The sequence below is a fragment of the Xenopus laevis genome, chromosome 1S (genome assembly GCF_017654675.1).
Source record: "Xenopus laevis strain J_2021 chromosome 1S, Xenopus_laevis_v10.1, whole genome shotgun sequence".
Taxonomy (NCBI): domain Eukaryota; kingdom Metazoa; phylum Chordata; class Amphibia; order Anura; family Pipidae; genus Xenopus; species Xenopus laevis.
In genome coordinates, this window is record NC_054372.1 from 186,819,872 (window position 1) to 186,836,785 (window position 16,914).

Consider the following 16,914-nt stretch of genomic DNA (forward strand, 5'->3'; position numbering starts at 1 on the left):
CATGTCCATGCCCTGGTTACACAATTAAATGGTTAAGAGAACTGGGAAGAGCAGCGATTTCTTGGAAGTGCTGAATGGAAAGTGAAAGTATTTGTCTGCCCCGCCTCTATGCCCAGAGCTTACAACAGCTATACATGCTTTAATAAAAAATAGAAATTGGATTTCATGTTTAATTTGAAAAGAACTTTTATTATACAGCTTTTTGTGTCTCGGTGACAGGTCCACTTTAAGTTGCTGCTGAAATGCATATTGAAATTGGTTGCTGGGAGCTTGAGCCAACTGTTTTGACAAGGTAATAAATAGGAATGCACCGAATCCACTATTTTGGATTCAGCGAATCCTTTGTGCGGGCGAATACCGAATCCTAATTTGCATATATTAGGGAAGGGAAAAAAAAATTCCTTGCTTTGTAACAAAAAGTCACGTGATTTCCCTCTCCGCCCCTAATTTGCAAATTAAGGTTCGGGTTCGGCCAAAACCTGCCGAAAAAGGCTGAATCCTGGCCGAATCCCGAACTGAAATCCTAGATTCGGTGCATTCCTAGTAATGAATCAGACATGTATAAATATATATATGTTAACAGACAATCTCCCATTGCTGCCATCTTTACTGTTTAGATGAGGCTGATGTAAATGATCTCTTTTGTCACGTATAGAAGAGGAAATTGTTCTCATGTCTGTTTTAAACCTCTTGCCTTGGACCTTGTTTTTTTTTTGCAAGGGTCCCATTTCTGGTACAGGAAATTAATTATGGAACCTATAACCACCCAGCCAAGAAATCAGCCAAAGATTTTTCCACTCTGGTTCTGTTTTACTTCACATCTACCATGTGTATCACCACTTCTATGGATTATCTGATCAACCTCAGCAATCAGATTGGGGGTTCCGAATGAGGATGTTACCTGACATTTCGAAAGTGGCAAAAGTTTTACTGGCTTACACTGCTAATGTTTGTATATTCAGAGAGCAAAAAGAAAGATACAAATGTGAATCCCAAATACAACTAAAGCAGCATATCATTACTTATTACGTGTTTAACAACAATCCGCACTACCGAATGCCAAAAACGTGAAAAAGTTTTTTTTACTATAAAATCCAATTTTTGTGTGTGAAAAAAACGAACATTTTTCAAGATTTAATATACCCTGAGGATGGAAAAAGTCAGAATCCAAAAATTCGGCATGTCAGACCTGCCGAGGTTGTATATAAGTCAATGGGAGAGGTCTGAACTATTTCTGACTTTTACGGGTAAAAATAAAAAAAAATTGGGCTTTTCGGGGGAAAAGGCCTGATAAAATCATATGATTCGGATGTTCGCTCGATTTTATAGAGTTTGTCCACAATCCGATTACACTGTGCTTTTTTTTTAATAAATGAGGTCACATCAGGATTGTAGTTTAGGCAGAATTTTTAAGTTAAAAAATCAGATACATTTGGATTTTGATAACCCCCTATAAATTTAGGATTTGGCAAATCTCCCATGGATTATATAAAATAAATTTATAAGAATTTTACATTGTTGTTACTTCTGTGATTAGGGGTTTTTGGGTTAGGAGAATCGCAATTGCAACTATTTTTAAATTTGAATATAAAAAATGGTAGCTCAAAGCTGGCAAGTTATGTAGAAGTCAACGGGAGTAGTATTTTACAAATCAAGTTATTTTAAAATTAAGGTTTTTCAAAACAGGTTACATTTTTGTAAATTTTTTTCACTGTGTTTGAGTTGTTTTTCACACTTTTAAGAGATCCCGTTTTTGAAATAAAAAGGTTGCTTTGTATAAATAAGCACACATCAAGATTTTCCAGTATTCTGAAAACTAGAAATTTGAATTTTAATAAATCTGCGTTATAGAGCTAGAGGCAATTCACACACAAGTCTATATAAAGATTAACGGCAGCCAACTGGTGATAATTGGTACTTCTTGAGCTATAAAATAACAGTGTCGATTTCAAATTAACAGAAAAAAAGGCATTTTACTGTTTTGAGCATGTTTCAATCATTGCTACCAAATGACTGAATTAACTTGCTATTGTGTTAACCGTTGGTTAGGAAAAAACGTTCTAATTAATTAAAGCAAGTTGGATTTACACACGGAAAATATTGTGGCAGAATAAACAGCTGTCATTTTCAGATTAGGTAGGAGTTTTACATTTGTAAATTCTTTTTTAACAATTACGAAACATATATTACTCCATATAAACTTTAAAAAAATTGTAACTGCTTGAGAAAGCCCTAGTGTGGCGAAACGCGTTGCAGTTCCTAGGTGGGATCACTCCTTAGGTTGGACTTTCATTTCTGTATGCTTCTATTTCAAATGAAACTAAAAAATCATGAAAATTTGTAATCTGCCGGCACTTTGTGACCTGCTAGTTCGTGAAATTGTGAAACAGTGTAAGATTGTGAAAAAGATTCGGAAGTTGCCTTCTGCTGTGGAGTGCACGCACTACAACAGACGGTGCGCCATCTTGGATCCTCATGAATAGGACATCTGCAGAGAGGTGAATTTGTGAAACAGAGTTCAAACCCGGCTGTGCCCTCGAGGAATTCTGGAACTCAGAATCTGGTGAGACCATTCCAATCTTTTTTGGGGGGCTTCTACAGCTGTCTAGGAGGAGGCAGTGGGGGACACCCCAATACATCACCTAGAAAATTTGCTCTCTATATTTAGCCATTTGTCGATCTGCCTGCTTATCCACTAAGTAAAGCACTCTGCATACCTCACTGCTTCACCATATTGGGAGGAAAAAAAATCTTGGTCACAATCCCAATTGAAATAACTTTTTCATCTTGCTGAACTACAATTCACAACTTATTTCTGGTCTTTTAAACTACAAGCATACACCACAACCAAGGAACAGATACTTGAATTTTTCTTCACAGGAAAAGTGATTACCCACCTGGATTGAATCTATAATTGTTTTTATGGATATTTATTCTTCATTTAATCACTGTGTTTCCTGGCCGGCCAGTGTTTTAGAGATTTTGTATAACGAATAAATTGCAAATTTTAATTTACTGGCTCCGTAATCCACCTTCTATCTGTTTTTTGCAAACTTTAAAATGTTACCATTATGGGCCAGAGTCAATTCAGTGAGAACAACATTTCCGTTTTCCTATGACAGAGCAGATTTAATTCCATGAAAAAAGTTATCATGTGAGATTCCATTTGACTTGAAAAAAGTTTTCTCCTAATTCAGTTCCAGTTTTTTTCCATAAACTTCAACAGAATTAGAGATAAGATTTTTTTCATTGAATTGCATCTGGCTTTATGGGAAAACCTGGATTTGAATTAGGAGTTGAGCTTTTCTCGTCAAATTGAATGGGGCCTAAAGTCTATTATAAGAGAAATTTGGAATTAATTTAGCAAAAATGTATTTCTCCTCAAGTTGATTCTGGAATTATGTCACAGTGTGTTGGTACAAAGGACCAGATTCATTTTCATTAAAGGGCATGTAAAGTCTAAAATAGAATAAGGCTAGAAATGCTGTATTTTGTATACTAAATATAAACATGAATTTACTGCACCACAAGCCTAATCAAACAAATAATTTATGCTTTCAAAGTTGGCTACAGGGGGTCACCATCTTGTAACTTTGTTATACATCTTTGCAAGACTCAGGGGCACATTTACTTTGCTCGAATGAAGGAATAGAATAAAAAAAACTTCGAATTTCGAATGTTTTTTTTGGCTACTTCGACCATCGAATTGGCTACTTCGACTACGACTTAGAATCAAACGATTTGAACTAAAAATCGTTTGAATATTCGACCATTCGAAGTACTGTCTCTTTAAAAAAAACTTCGACCCCTACTTCGCCACCTAAAACCTACCGAGGTGCAATGTTAGCCTATGGGGAAGGTCCCCATAGGCTTTCTAACAATTTTTTGGTTGAAGAAAAATCGTTTGATCGATGGATTAAAATCCTTCGAATCGAACAAAGGCATTTTATGAAAACTCAGAAGTTTTTGGGGAAATTTGGTATTGAATTAGGAGATATTGAACATATTTCTCATGTAATTTAATTTGATGAATAAACCTAGTTTATCTAATGAAAACTCCTATGAAATCTATGGGGAAATCCCTAACTCAAACTGTCTGATAGCTGAGCAGCAGTAAAAGACTGGCATGAGATAGTGGCCCCATATATTTTTTTTTTATGTTTGGCTGCTGTAAAAATTGTTAGTCAACTTTCAAACTGGAAAGTAAAAGAGGAAACCTCACCACAGTTGGTACAAACATGTTAAGGGTAATTTCTTATATAATCTTTTTGAATCTTGTTTGATTATCTTTTGCAACCTACGTTTTTCCCTGTGAGTAATGTATGAATAAAACATTTGCAGACTTGCCATTTCCAGTGGTAACAATATCTCTATAGCAAATCATTGATTTTCACACTTTCACATTGTTTATAGCAGTACATTACACCACAAACATAGATTTCTTTTTTTACAATGCCTGAGTAAAATTATTACGGTAATATGTAAATGCTATTTTTATAATCCTCTAATTCTAGCAATATATCTTGTATTATTGAAAATATTCTAATATTATAATACATATAATGGCTCTTATATATATATAATGGCTCTTTTATACATGGCAATTATATAGTGAAGTTCCCCCTATTGTAAAATATAAGGATATTATAAGTTATCGAGGAGTTCCGCAACCATATAAAAGCACAAGCCCGTACAGGGCATGTAACTCTGAGGTTACTTCAAATATCCTCATATTTTCCAACAAGGGGTACTTTATTTATTATAATACACAAGTTTTAATGAGTCGTGACAAAAATGACATCACTAAGCTATTTATAACTGATGACATCACTAAGACCCGTTTATATTGTAAAATATAAGGATATTATAAGTTACCGAGGAGTTTCATGACCATATAAAAACAAGAGGCAGTGTTCATGTAACTTCATGGAACTTATAACATCCTCATATTTTGCAACTGGGGGTACTTTATTTATTATAATACACAAGTTTCAGTGAGTCATGTGACAGAAATGACATCAGAACTCACTGTTTATAACTGATGACATCAGAACTCACCGTTTATAACTGATGACATCAGAACTCACTGTTTATAAGGATATAATTTACAAGATATTCATGGCTTTTGTGTATTATAAGGATATAATTACAGGATATTCATGGCTTTTGTGTATTATATCCATATACGTGGTGCTTAGTGATGTTAATTTGGGTACATTACCTACTGTAAAATAATGTACCCCTAAAATATAAGAGAAGCTACCTCAGATTTCCATGAAATCTCAAAGCCTTAAATGATCATGGAACTCTACTGTGACTTCTAATATGCTTATATTTTACAGAATGTAGAAAATGATTCAATTTATTATTTGATTGTAATAAACAACAAAAGGCTCAATTACAAACCCAAGAACAAAGTGCTAAAATGGGCATAAAATTATTCATGCTTAGATGCTTTTCACTAGGGTATCGGCCCTCTACACAGTCCTTATAACTTGCACATAGCTTAAATTCGCTCGATTTTGAGAGTGAATTAGGCCACTACCCCCTTTCCATTATATATATATATATAATATATATATATATATATATATATATATATATATATATATATATATATATATATATATACTGTATATGTGTTTATGTGTTTATCAAATGCCCCCAAACATGTAACAAAATAAATGCAACTTCGTGATCAATGCAAAAATGCAGATTAGTGGGTGACAGTACCTCTACTGTAGTAAAGGATCAGTGCATTCTGCTGCCATCTGTAATTAGAGATGTCGCGAACTGTTCGCCGGCGAACTTGTTCGCGCGAACATCGGGTGTTCGCGCTCGCCGGAAGTTCGCGAACGTCGCGCGACGTTCGCCATTTTGGGTTCGCCATTGTTGGCGCTTTTTTTTGCCCTCTCACCCCAGACCAGCAGGTACATGGCAGCCAATCAGGAAGCTCTCCCCTGGACCACTCCCCTTCCCTATAAAAACCGAAGCCCTGCAGCGTTTTTTCACTCTGCCTGTGTGTGCTGAAGAGATAGTGTAGGGAGAGAGCTGCTGCCTGTTAGTGATTTCAGGGACAGTTGAAAGTTTGCTGGCTAGTAATCGTTTTGATACTGCTCTGTTATTGGAGGGACAGAAGTCTGCAGGGGTTTGAGGGACATTTAAGCTTAGGTAGCTTTGCTGGCTAGTAATCTACCTTCTACTGCAGTGCTCTGTATGTAGCTGCTGTGGGCAGCTGTCCTGCTTCTGATCTCATCTGCTGACTGCTGCAATAAACAGTAGTCCTTGTAAGGACTGCTTTTATTTATTTTTTGTTGTTTACTACTACTACTACTACTACTATAAGAGCCCAGTGCTATTAGTCTAGCAGTGTTGGGGAGTGGGACTGGTGTGCTAATCTGCTGCTCCTAGTAGTTCAGCAGCACCAACTTTAATTTTTTTTTTTAATATTCATTTTTTTTTTATTTTACTTTTTTTTATTTTACTACCGCTGTAGTAGTGTATAAGTTGACCTTTTAGGCATTATTTGCCCTGTAGGCATTATTTGCACACTGTTTTCTTCAACCCGCCATCTAGCTGTGTGAGCTTGTTCACATTTTGTCTAAATATTGATAATATTATCGTCTCTAGAAAAACCACTTGAGTTACTTTTTTTCAAGCAGCATTCATATATTTTACGTAATCCGTATCCACCGCTGTAGTAGTGTATACGTTGACCTTGTAGGCATTATTTGCACACTGTTTTCTTCAACCCGCCATCTAGCTGTGTGAGCTTGTTCACATTTTGTCTAAATATTGATAATATTATCGTCTCTAGAAAAACCACTTGAGTTACTTTTTTTCAAGCAGCATTCATATATTTTACGTAATCCGTATCCACCACTGTAGTAGTGTATACGTTGACCTTGTAGGCATTATTTGCACACTGTTTTCTTCAAACTGCCATCTAGCTGTGTGTATTATCGTTTCCAGAAAAACCAACTGAGTTTTTGTTGTTGTTGTTTTTTTAAAAATAATGCCAGGCAAAGGCAGGCCGCCACGCAGAGGCCGTGCTAGGGGCCGTGCTGCTATGCAATCCTGTGGCCCTAGCAAATTGCCCAGTTTTAAAAAGCCAATGACCCTGAACTCCCAAAATGCTGAAGAGGTAGTTGACTGGCTTACACAGCACACCCCATCCTCTACCGTTTCTAACTTTACCACAACATCCTCCTCATCCTCCACTGCTATGGCCACCCCACGTAACACTTCCTCCACCACCGGTGCCCCTTCTTCACTGGAGTCAGAGGAGTTATTTTCCCATGAGTTTCTTGAACTGAGTAATGCGCAACCATTATTGCCAGAAGAAGATGAAGGAGATGAGGACCTTACACCAGATTTAATTCTGGCAGAGAACACGATAGAGATGGACATAATGAGTGATGAGGAGGAGGTCCCCGCTGCTGCTTCCTTCTGTGATGTGTCAGAAGAAATTGATGCATCTGAGGAGAATGATGATGAGGAGATTGATGTTTTGTGGGTGCCTAGTAGAAGAGAGCAAGAGGAGGGTAGTTCAGATGGAGAGACGGAGAGTCAGAGAGGCAGTAGGAGAATAAGACTTAGAAGAAGCAGGGAGGACAGCCCGCAGGGATCAGTAGGGCAACAACATGTATCGGCACCTGTGTTCAGCCGGCCAACGCACCCGCCATTGCCGCCAATGCCGCCAACTTCTACTGTTACCGCCAGATCGCACACTTCCAAAAAGTCAGCAGTGTGGGATTTTTTTAATGTGTGTGCCTCTGACAAAAGCATTGTAATTTGCAATGAGTGCAGTCAGAAACTGAGCCTTGGTAAGCCCAACAGCCACATAGGTACAACTTCTATGCGAAGGCACATGAGCGGCAAGCACAAAGCACTTTGGGAGCAACACCTCAAAGGCAACAGGCAAACTAAAAGCCACACTCCTTCTGGTCCAGCATCTTACTGCTCTACCTCTGCTCTCCTTGACCCGTCTGAACCACCCTCCACTCCGCCTTCCACCTTGACCACCTGTTCCCATTCCCAGTCATCTGCCACCAGCCAAGTTTCTGTGAAGGCCATGTTTGAGCGTAAGAAGCCAATGTCTGACTGTCACCCCCTTGCCCGGCGTCTGACAGCTGGCTTGTCTGCACTCTTAGCCCGCCAGCTTTTACCATACCAGCTGGTGGACTCTGAGGCCTTCCGCAAATTTGTAGCAATTGGGACACCGCAGTGGAAGGTACCCAGCCGCAATTTTTTTTCTAAAAAGGGAATACCACACCTGTACCAACATGTGCAGAGCCAAGTTACCGCATCTCTGTCACTTAGTGTTGGGCCAAAGGTCCATATGACTACTGACGCATGGTCCTCCAAGCATGGTCAGGGCAGGTATGTCACCTACACTGCCCACTGGGTGAACTTGGTAATGGCTGGGAAGCAGGGAATGGGTAGCTCAACAACAACAGTGGAGTTGGTGTCACCGCCACGGATTGCACGCGGTTCTGCCACCACCTCTACTCCTCCATCGCTCTCTACCTCGTCTTCTTCCTCTTCTTCTTCTTCCTCTGCTGCTGGGTCCTCCTTCTCCTCCTCCACACCTGTGCACCCCCAGCTCCCCCTAGGCTATTCGACGTGCCAGGTACGCCGTTGTCACGCTGTCTTGGGGATGACGTGCCTGGAAAGCAAAAACCATACCGGATCTGTACTCCTGTCATCTCTGCAGTCACAGGCCGATCGGTGGCTGACCCCACACCAACTGCAGATCGGAAAAGTGGTGTGTGACAATGGAAGCAATCTGTTGGCAGCGTTGAGACTGGGCAATTTAACACATGTGCCCTGCATGGCACATGTGTTAAATTTAATAGTCCAACGTTTTGTCTCCAAGTACCCAGGATTCCAGGACGTTCTCACCCAGTCCAGAAAGGTGTCGGCCCATTTCAGACGTTCCTACACAGCCATGGCACGCCTTGCTGACATTCAGCAGCGCTACAACATGCCAGTCAGGCGTTTGATTTCTGACAGCCAGACTCGCTGGAATTCAACGCTCCTTATGTTGGAACGTCTGCTGCAACAACAAAGGGCCGTCAACGAGTACCTTTTTGAACTGGGTGGTAGGACTGGATCTGCAGAGCTGGGGATTTTTTTCCCCCGTTACTGGGTGCTTATGCGCGATGCCTGCAGGCTCATGCGACCTTTTGAAGAGGTGACAAATATGGTCAGTCGCACCGAAGGCACCATCAGCGACCTAATACCCTTCGCTTTCTTCCTGGAGCGTGCCATGCGACGAGTGACAGATGAGGCTGTAGACCAGCGTGACGAGGAGCTGGAAGCGCGCGATTTCTGGTCGGAATCACCAGAACGAACCCAGGCACCTGCTGCAACGCAGGGAGAGGTGCCAGAAGTGGAGTCAGAGGAGGAAGGTGGCTTTGTGGAGGAGGAGGAGGAGGACCAACAGGAGCAGGCTTCCCAGGGGGCTAGTGGTGACCTTTTGGGGACCCCTGGTCTTGTACGTGGCTGGGGGGAGGAGACCGTGGATGATGCAGTCCTTGATAATGAGGAAGCGGAGATGGATAGCTCTGCATCCAACCTTGTGAGAATGGGGTCTTTCATGCTGTCATGCCTGTTGAAGGACCCCCGTATCAAGAGGCTTAAGGAGAAGGACCTGTACTGGGTCGCAACGCTACTAGACCCTCGGTACAAGCATAAAGTGTCAGAAATGTTACCAACATACCACAAGTCCGAAAAGATGCGGCATTTACAAACCAGCCTGCAAAACATGTTGTACAATGCTTTTAAGGGTGATGTCACTTCAGGAACTCATCAACATTCCAGGGGCAGAGGTGCCAGTAATCCTGCCACGAGCGCACCTGCAAGGACAAAGCCCTTTGGCCAGTCTGTAACGTCAGACATGCAAATGTTTTTCTGTCCAAGGCAGCGCCACAACCCTTCTGGATCCACCCTCAAAGAACGCCTCGACCGGCAGGTAGCGGACTACCTGGCATTAACTGCAGATATCGACACTCTGAGGAGCGATGAACCCCTGGACTACTGGGTGTGCAGGCTTGATCTGTGGCCAGAGCTGTCACAATTTGCCATGAACCTCTTGTCTTGCCCAGCCTCAAGTGTGCTCTCAGAAAGGACCTTCAGTGCAGCAGGAGGGATTGTAACTGAGAAGAGAACTCGCCTAGGTCACAAAAGTGTCGATTACCTGACCTTTATTAAAATGAATGAGGGGTGGATCTCGGAGGGTTACTGCACGCCGGAAGACTTGTTCTGACTTCTATGCAGCTGTCCTTCTCTTCAAGCCTCATGACTCCACACACAGCTGTCCTTTAGCGTCCTCCTCCCTCCGCCACCGTTACAAACTAGGGTGCAAACCCTACTGGTTTAATTTTTTCTGGCCTCTGTGCTTCAGTGGCTGCAACCAAAAAAACTGGGCAAACAATGTCTACAAGGTCAACGTATGGCAAAAAATGACTATTTTCAGCATTTATATGGCATATTTTTTCTGGCAACTGTGCTTCAGTGGCTGCGACCAAAAAAATGCATATTTTCAGCATTTATATGGCATAATTTTTCTGGCCTCTGTGCTTCAGTGGCTGCAACCAAAAAAATTTATATTTTCAGCATTTATATGGCATAATTTTTCTGGCCTCTGTGCTTCAGTGGCTGCAACCAAAAAAATTTATATTTTCAGCATTTATATGGCATAATTTTTCTGGCAACTGTGCTTCAGTGGCTGCGACCAAAAAAATGACTATTTTCAGCATTTATATGGCATATTTTTTCTGGCCTCTGTGCTTCAGTGGCTGCGGCCAAAAAAACTGGGCAAACAAGATTGTTTGCCCAGTTTTTTTGGCCGCAGCCACTGAAGCACAGAGGCCAGAAAAAATATGCCATATAAATGCTGAAAATAGTCATTTTTTGCCATACGTTGACTCAACGTATATGGCAAAAAATGACTATTTTCAGCATTTATATGGCATATTTTTTCTGGCAACTGTGCTTCAGTGGCTGCGACCAAAAAAACTGGGCAAACAATGCCTACAAGGTCAACGTATGGCAAAAAATGACTATTTTCAGCATTTATATGGCATATTTTTTCTGGCAACTGTGCTTCAGTGGCTGCAACCAAAAAAACTGGGCAAACAATGTCTACAAGGTCAACGTATGGCGAAAAATTACTATTTTCAGCATTTATATGGCATATTTTTTCTGGCAACTGTGCTTCAGTGGCTGCGTCCAAAAAAACTGGGCAAACAATGCCTACAAGGTCAACGTATGGCAGTTGTTTAAAGAGAACAGTAGATTACTAGCCAGCAAAGCTACCTAAGCTAAAATGTCCCTCAAATCCCTGCAGACTTCTGTCCCTCCAATACAGAGCAGTATCAAGCAGATTACTAGCCAGCAAACTTACTATCATCTGTCCCTGAAATCACTAACAGCTCTCCCCCTACACTATCTCTTCCAAGCACACACAGGCAGATTTTTCAGATACATTTTTGCCCTTGATCCCCCTCTGGCATGCCACTGTCCAGGTCGTTGCACCCTTTAAACAACTTTAAAATCATTTTTCTGGCCAGAAATTTTTTTTTTAGATGTTAAAGTTCGCCTTCCCATTGAAGTCTATGGGGTTCGCGAACCGCTCGCATTTTTGCGCAAGTTCGCGAACTTTTTTTCCGTCGTTCGCTACATCCCTATCTGTAATACAAGTGATGCCAGGGAAAGACCAATTACATTATTGTCCAGCAAGCTTTGCTTCTCTGGTCAGAGTGAAGTTGAGTATATCTTGGGCTCAGAGAATGCAACATGGCTGCAGAATACAAGACATTCATCTAGACAGACACCTCTCTTGTGGTATCTATAGGAGCAGTACTAGCCAACAATTATTTCCCTCTTCGTCACAGCTTCCTCGGTTCAGTCACCTAGCACTGTGCACACCACCCACCAAACTGGTTCTCTCCAGCCCTGGACAGCAATGGGAAGATTGACAATTAAAAGCCATGGCAAAAGAATACTTTAATTTCCAATCTCTTAGCAGAGAGTTGGAGTGGGACTAAGCAAACAATTTCATGCTAGATCATGAGTAAACTGTGGCACATGCTGTATTGCAGGAGTTCCAGGGAAATGGCATTTTGGGTAAAAAAACAAGGTTATTTGCATCCAAATGTTTCACTTTGCACCAGTTAAGTGAATGAGCCTTAATGTTTCTTAACTACAAATAAATGAGTCCCAGGATCACTATAAAGATAAGGCATGGAACTCTTAGAGCAATTTTCAAAAAGATGTACCATGGTTTTAGTAACCCAATAGCAGCCAATCATAATTTTGCTTTCGTTATTTTATACACAGTTGACTGATCAGAGGTTGTTGCTCATTGCTTGTTAAGAGTTACTAGTCAGAAGATTAACACCTGTGGTGTGATTTTCTCTCCAAAAATAAATAAAACTGACTACTTTGGCCAGGATTACTCGTCATACATTATAAAAGATAGTAATCCTTACTGAAGATCAGTATAAGGAGTGTGGTTACCTTGGAAATCTGTGGCCAAAGTTGGTTTGCCATCTTTCAGTCTTTATGGCCACAAACTCCTCAATGGCTTTTCCCTTACATTTACAGTGTGGTAAAGCTTTGGGTTGTGAGGTGATGCCACAAATCCTGACAACAAAGCTGTTGTTTTTGTCTTGCTGAATGTCACAGATTGTACTTGCTGGTCACCTGAACCGACACAATTCCATTCTACAACCTTACTGCAAACCTTTTACACTTCTTTCTTTGTTTTCTTTGATTCCTGTGACATCATAGACACAGTGACATCACTATAAGGATCTCTATCGCAAGGCGAGCGGGTTACTGATTAACAGTGTGCATTGGCGGCAACAATACTTCCAGGTGTTTTAAAGGCTGACATTGAAATGTAGGCTTCTTCTCGATATAATGACATTGTTGGCTTTTCTTCATTTACATAGTTTGGTAAGCCAAAGGACAACATGGTTAAAGGGTTACTTGGTTCATTCTTATTGAAAAAGAAGCCCCCACAAGAAGGAGATGAGACATTTTGGGTTAATGTGGTGGTGCCTTGTAAACAATTGCTATGCATCCCATTGGAGACCGTAATGTTGACTAGGCCATTGTGTAGAACACTCCCAAAGCGTGATAATGCTTCAATATCCACATATGGCAATTGGCCACGGTTGTCCAAGAGAATACGGTTTTCTTCTCCTTTCCCATCTTGTTTTGAACAAGTTATGTTTTTTACTTTGTGAGAAGCGCTGAAACAATCATCCTCGTGTTCCTTTGCCTTGATATCATCAACTTTATTGATAGGAATATCTTCAAAAAGGCTTGGGTTAAAAGTGATGTGATGGCGCTAAAAGACAAAAAGTTGAAAAGCAACCTTATAATGAAAGTTATTCCGAGAAAATCCTTTTGATAAACCATCCTGAGATAGCTTTTTATCATTTTAGGCTGTATATTTGATCTGCAGATGCCCAGTCTTGGTGAGTGGATGGAACATCAACAAATGAGTAACTGAAAAGCTCCTCATCGCTTTCCTTAGATTTGGGCCGACAAATAGTAAGTAACCGTAGGAGGGAAGTGTGTGGTTCATTGCACTAGTTGTATCAATGAAAATACATATTTTGTTTTTGTAAAAATTGTTACTAAGGGCAATACAGTACTGCACCAAGGGTTGGTTTTAGGATGCAGAGAAGGTATTCAGTGGTGTAGCTCGATATTATTGGGCCCCACAGCAAATTATTTTCCAGGCCCCCAAAATTTCTAGAAGTTGACTTTTACCAATATTTATTAAAATTGTGTATGAATTAGGGCCTCATGGGGCCCCTATAACTCCTGGGCCCCCTGCAGCCGCAGGGTCTGCTTCCTCTGTAGTTATGCCACTGAAGGTATTTGTCCTGTACAAGCAGTAAGGTTATATGGCTGTTGTGAGAGTTGTTGTACAACAGGTGAATAAATGTGTGCAAATGTTTACTAATAAAAATATTGTACACATTCCACTGTAGTATATCTATATAGGGTAGTTATGCCCTAGTTCCAATAAATTGTGAGAGAACACTAGGTGCAAAGTAGTGATGTGCGGGTCGGGATTCCCCCAACCCTAACCCGCACTTTCGTAGCCTGCCCGCATCCACACTTCTGGATTGCTTTTATAGACCCCCGCCGACCTGCCCCGCCAATGACATCACAAAAGGGGCAGGGCGAGCAGATTCAGCGTCTATAAAAGACCAACCCTGAAGTCGGAAGCTGGCTTTTCACGGTGGTGGACGGGGAGAGCAGGAGTATCATATATTCCCTGCAATTACTCTATGGCTTAGGCATAGAGACTGGGCAGGCAGTTACTTTCACTTTCTATTCAGCACTTCTTACATGTGACTGCATTCCCCACTTTCCCGCGCCCTCCTCTCCATCTAATTGCTTAGCCAGTGCATGGGTAGGGGTATCAGTTGCCCCATTCTGGCACATAAGCAAGATTTTGGCATGAAGCAAAGCTTGCCTTAATAACAGTGTCTACAAACTGGCACCTGCCTGCTTGCTGTGATTGTGAATTCCAAGACAATATTTAAACAATATTTTAACAATCTTTATATTGAAAGTAGGATTTGGAATTATTTCTTAAGGTTACAGTTCCCATTTATAAGCCGCAATATTTTGCAGTGGGCAGAGTGTTGCTGAAATTCTGGGGGGGGGGGTGAAACGGTGGATTGCTGTAAGTTTTTTTGTGCTCTGAGGTTACACTAGTGTTTAATAGCTGCAAAAAGCAAGTGCTCTTCAGGTTATGTTTTATGCTATGCCAACAAGGCACCTACCTCTCGTGGCTTCTTACAAATTTTTTCCAGTGTGATTTTGTGGTTTGGAATCTCTGGCCACACAATAGGTTTTATTCTGAAAAAGGAGAACGTTTTTATGAAAACAACTTTAGTCATAGTAAAAGGTTAATTATCAATCAATACAAGAAATTATAATTTAGTGTGAGACAGAAGTCAGGGAGTTCCATGTTGAGTTACTATACATGTATGCTTTACGCTACATGAACAGCATTACTTAAAATTTCTGGATCGTCCGAATCCAGGATTCCGATTGACATTTGGCTAAAAAATCCCATCACTTTTTGTTGCAGGATTTGAATTCAGCAGAGCTGAATCTGAACCCTTAAAAAGGGGTTGCTCACCATTTGAGTTAACTTTTAGTATGAAGCTGTACAAGATAACGCCCACCAACTCTGTTACAGGGTAGGTAGAGGGAGTCCTCTGTAGGCTTTGCTGAACAACATGCTGTTGTTCTCCTTTAATTTCTCCTAGATTTTTATCCTAGCCTAACCTTTACTGGAGAACATGATATATGTAAGAGATCGAATGCATGGATCTTGGGCATAGCAGTTAATTATAGAAATATATAAAGCATACATACGCACCTGCTTTTCCAAAACAGGGTAATTATGAAGAACCCAGCTAAGCACAGACAGAAACTGAGAACAACCAATATCATCACCGGCGTCTTTACACCTGCCAATGAACACAAACAGTTTAGCACATTTCCGTATAACTACACAAACATCCCAAATAATATGGCTATCAATAAAAAGATGGAGGAGGAGCAGGATATTTACATTTTACCTGTAGCCGTTGGCAGGTTCTTTATGAAGCCGGTATTAAAACTGGCAGTTTCACTCCATGGACTCCATGGGCCGCTGTAGAAATCCCCATTAGGTTGCACTCTGACTCTCACCTCATATGTTGCAGAGGAAGCAAGATTTCTTTCTGGAATATTGACTGAATTAAGAGTAGTCTTTGTGCACTATGTTCAAAACAAAAAAAATGTGGCATTAGGAACTATGGCAGCTTAAGGAGAACAATATATGTACACCAAGAATATGGGATGCTCACATAGAAGATAGAGGTTAGACTGCAGAACATACAAAGGTCCAACACAACCATTTTAACATTGTAATACCTATTCAAAGACAACAGTAGCATACCGACTTAGATGAACACTGACACAATACAAATACCACATCTTGCTATATAAACAAACAGCCAATGCATTATCCCCTGTCATTAGTCAAGTACTAATAATATGTAATAGTCAGGAAGAATATAGTAGAAGGGTATATGAAAATCTAAGCATCATCTGCAACCCCCAGGCAGAATAAAGTAGAGGGGGAGCTGGAACTTGGAACTTTTCACACTCTAGCATCTAGCAGTGAAGAAGGTGGGAGTTTATCATTTTCAGAATCGATGACAGTTGGGAGTCTCTGGAATTTATATACCAGGGTTAGGTGGAGCTTGTGGCAAGGTTAGGGTGTAACAAGGCCTTGGAATTCATGGGCAAAAACCTCCCTATAATGACCTGTGGGAGATTGATGTCTCTGCGTTTCCTAAAAAAGCCTACATATTATTATAGCTTGCAATAAAGTTGTTTGTTGTTGGTTTTTTTGGACTGGCTCAATTTATAATACACAGTAGTCTTTAATTATCTATAAAATATATCCTTATAAATTATGCTTTATGATGTAATTTGTGACGTTCGTTTAGGCCACATTTCCAAACAATAAGAACTATAGAAAGCTTTGGGTTCTCTTCATTTCCTCATTTGCCAATGGGCTATTGACCTGGCATGTAAATATTCTCTAAAGGTTCTTTCTAAATAACAAAACACCAAGCTCAATAGTTGGAAATCACTGACTTGTGAAGCTAATCTGAAAAAAGTCATCAGGCAAAGGAGATGATAGTGGGGACTATGCCTGTCTTCTATTTATCTTCCAGTTACCTTGGGTCCAGTTGCTGCACTTGGAGAAGAATCGCATTCCTGTAGCAAAAATACAAAATTGGAAATCAGTCTAGGGGGGGGGTGCCATGAAAACAAGTTTGACTTAATGGATACATTACAGTATATGGCTAACAA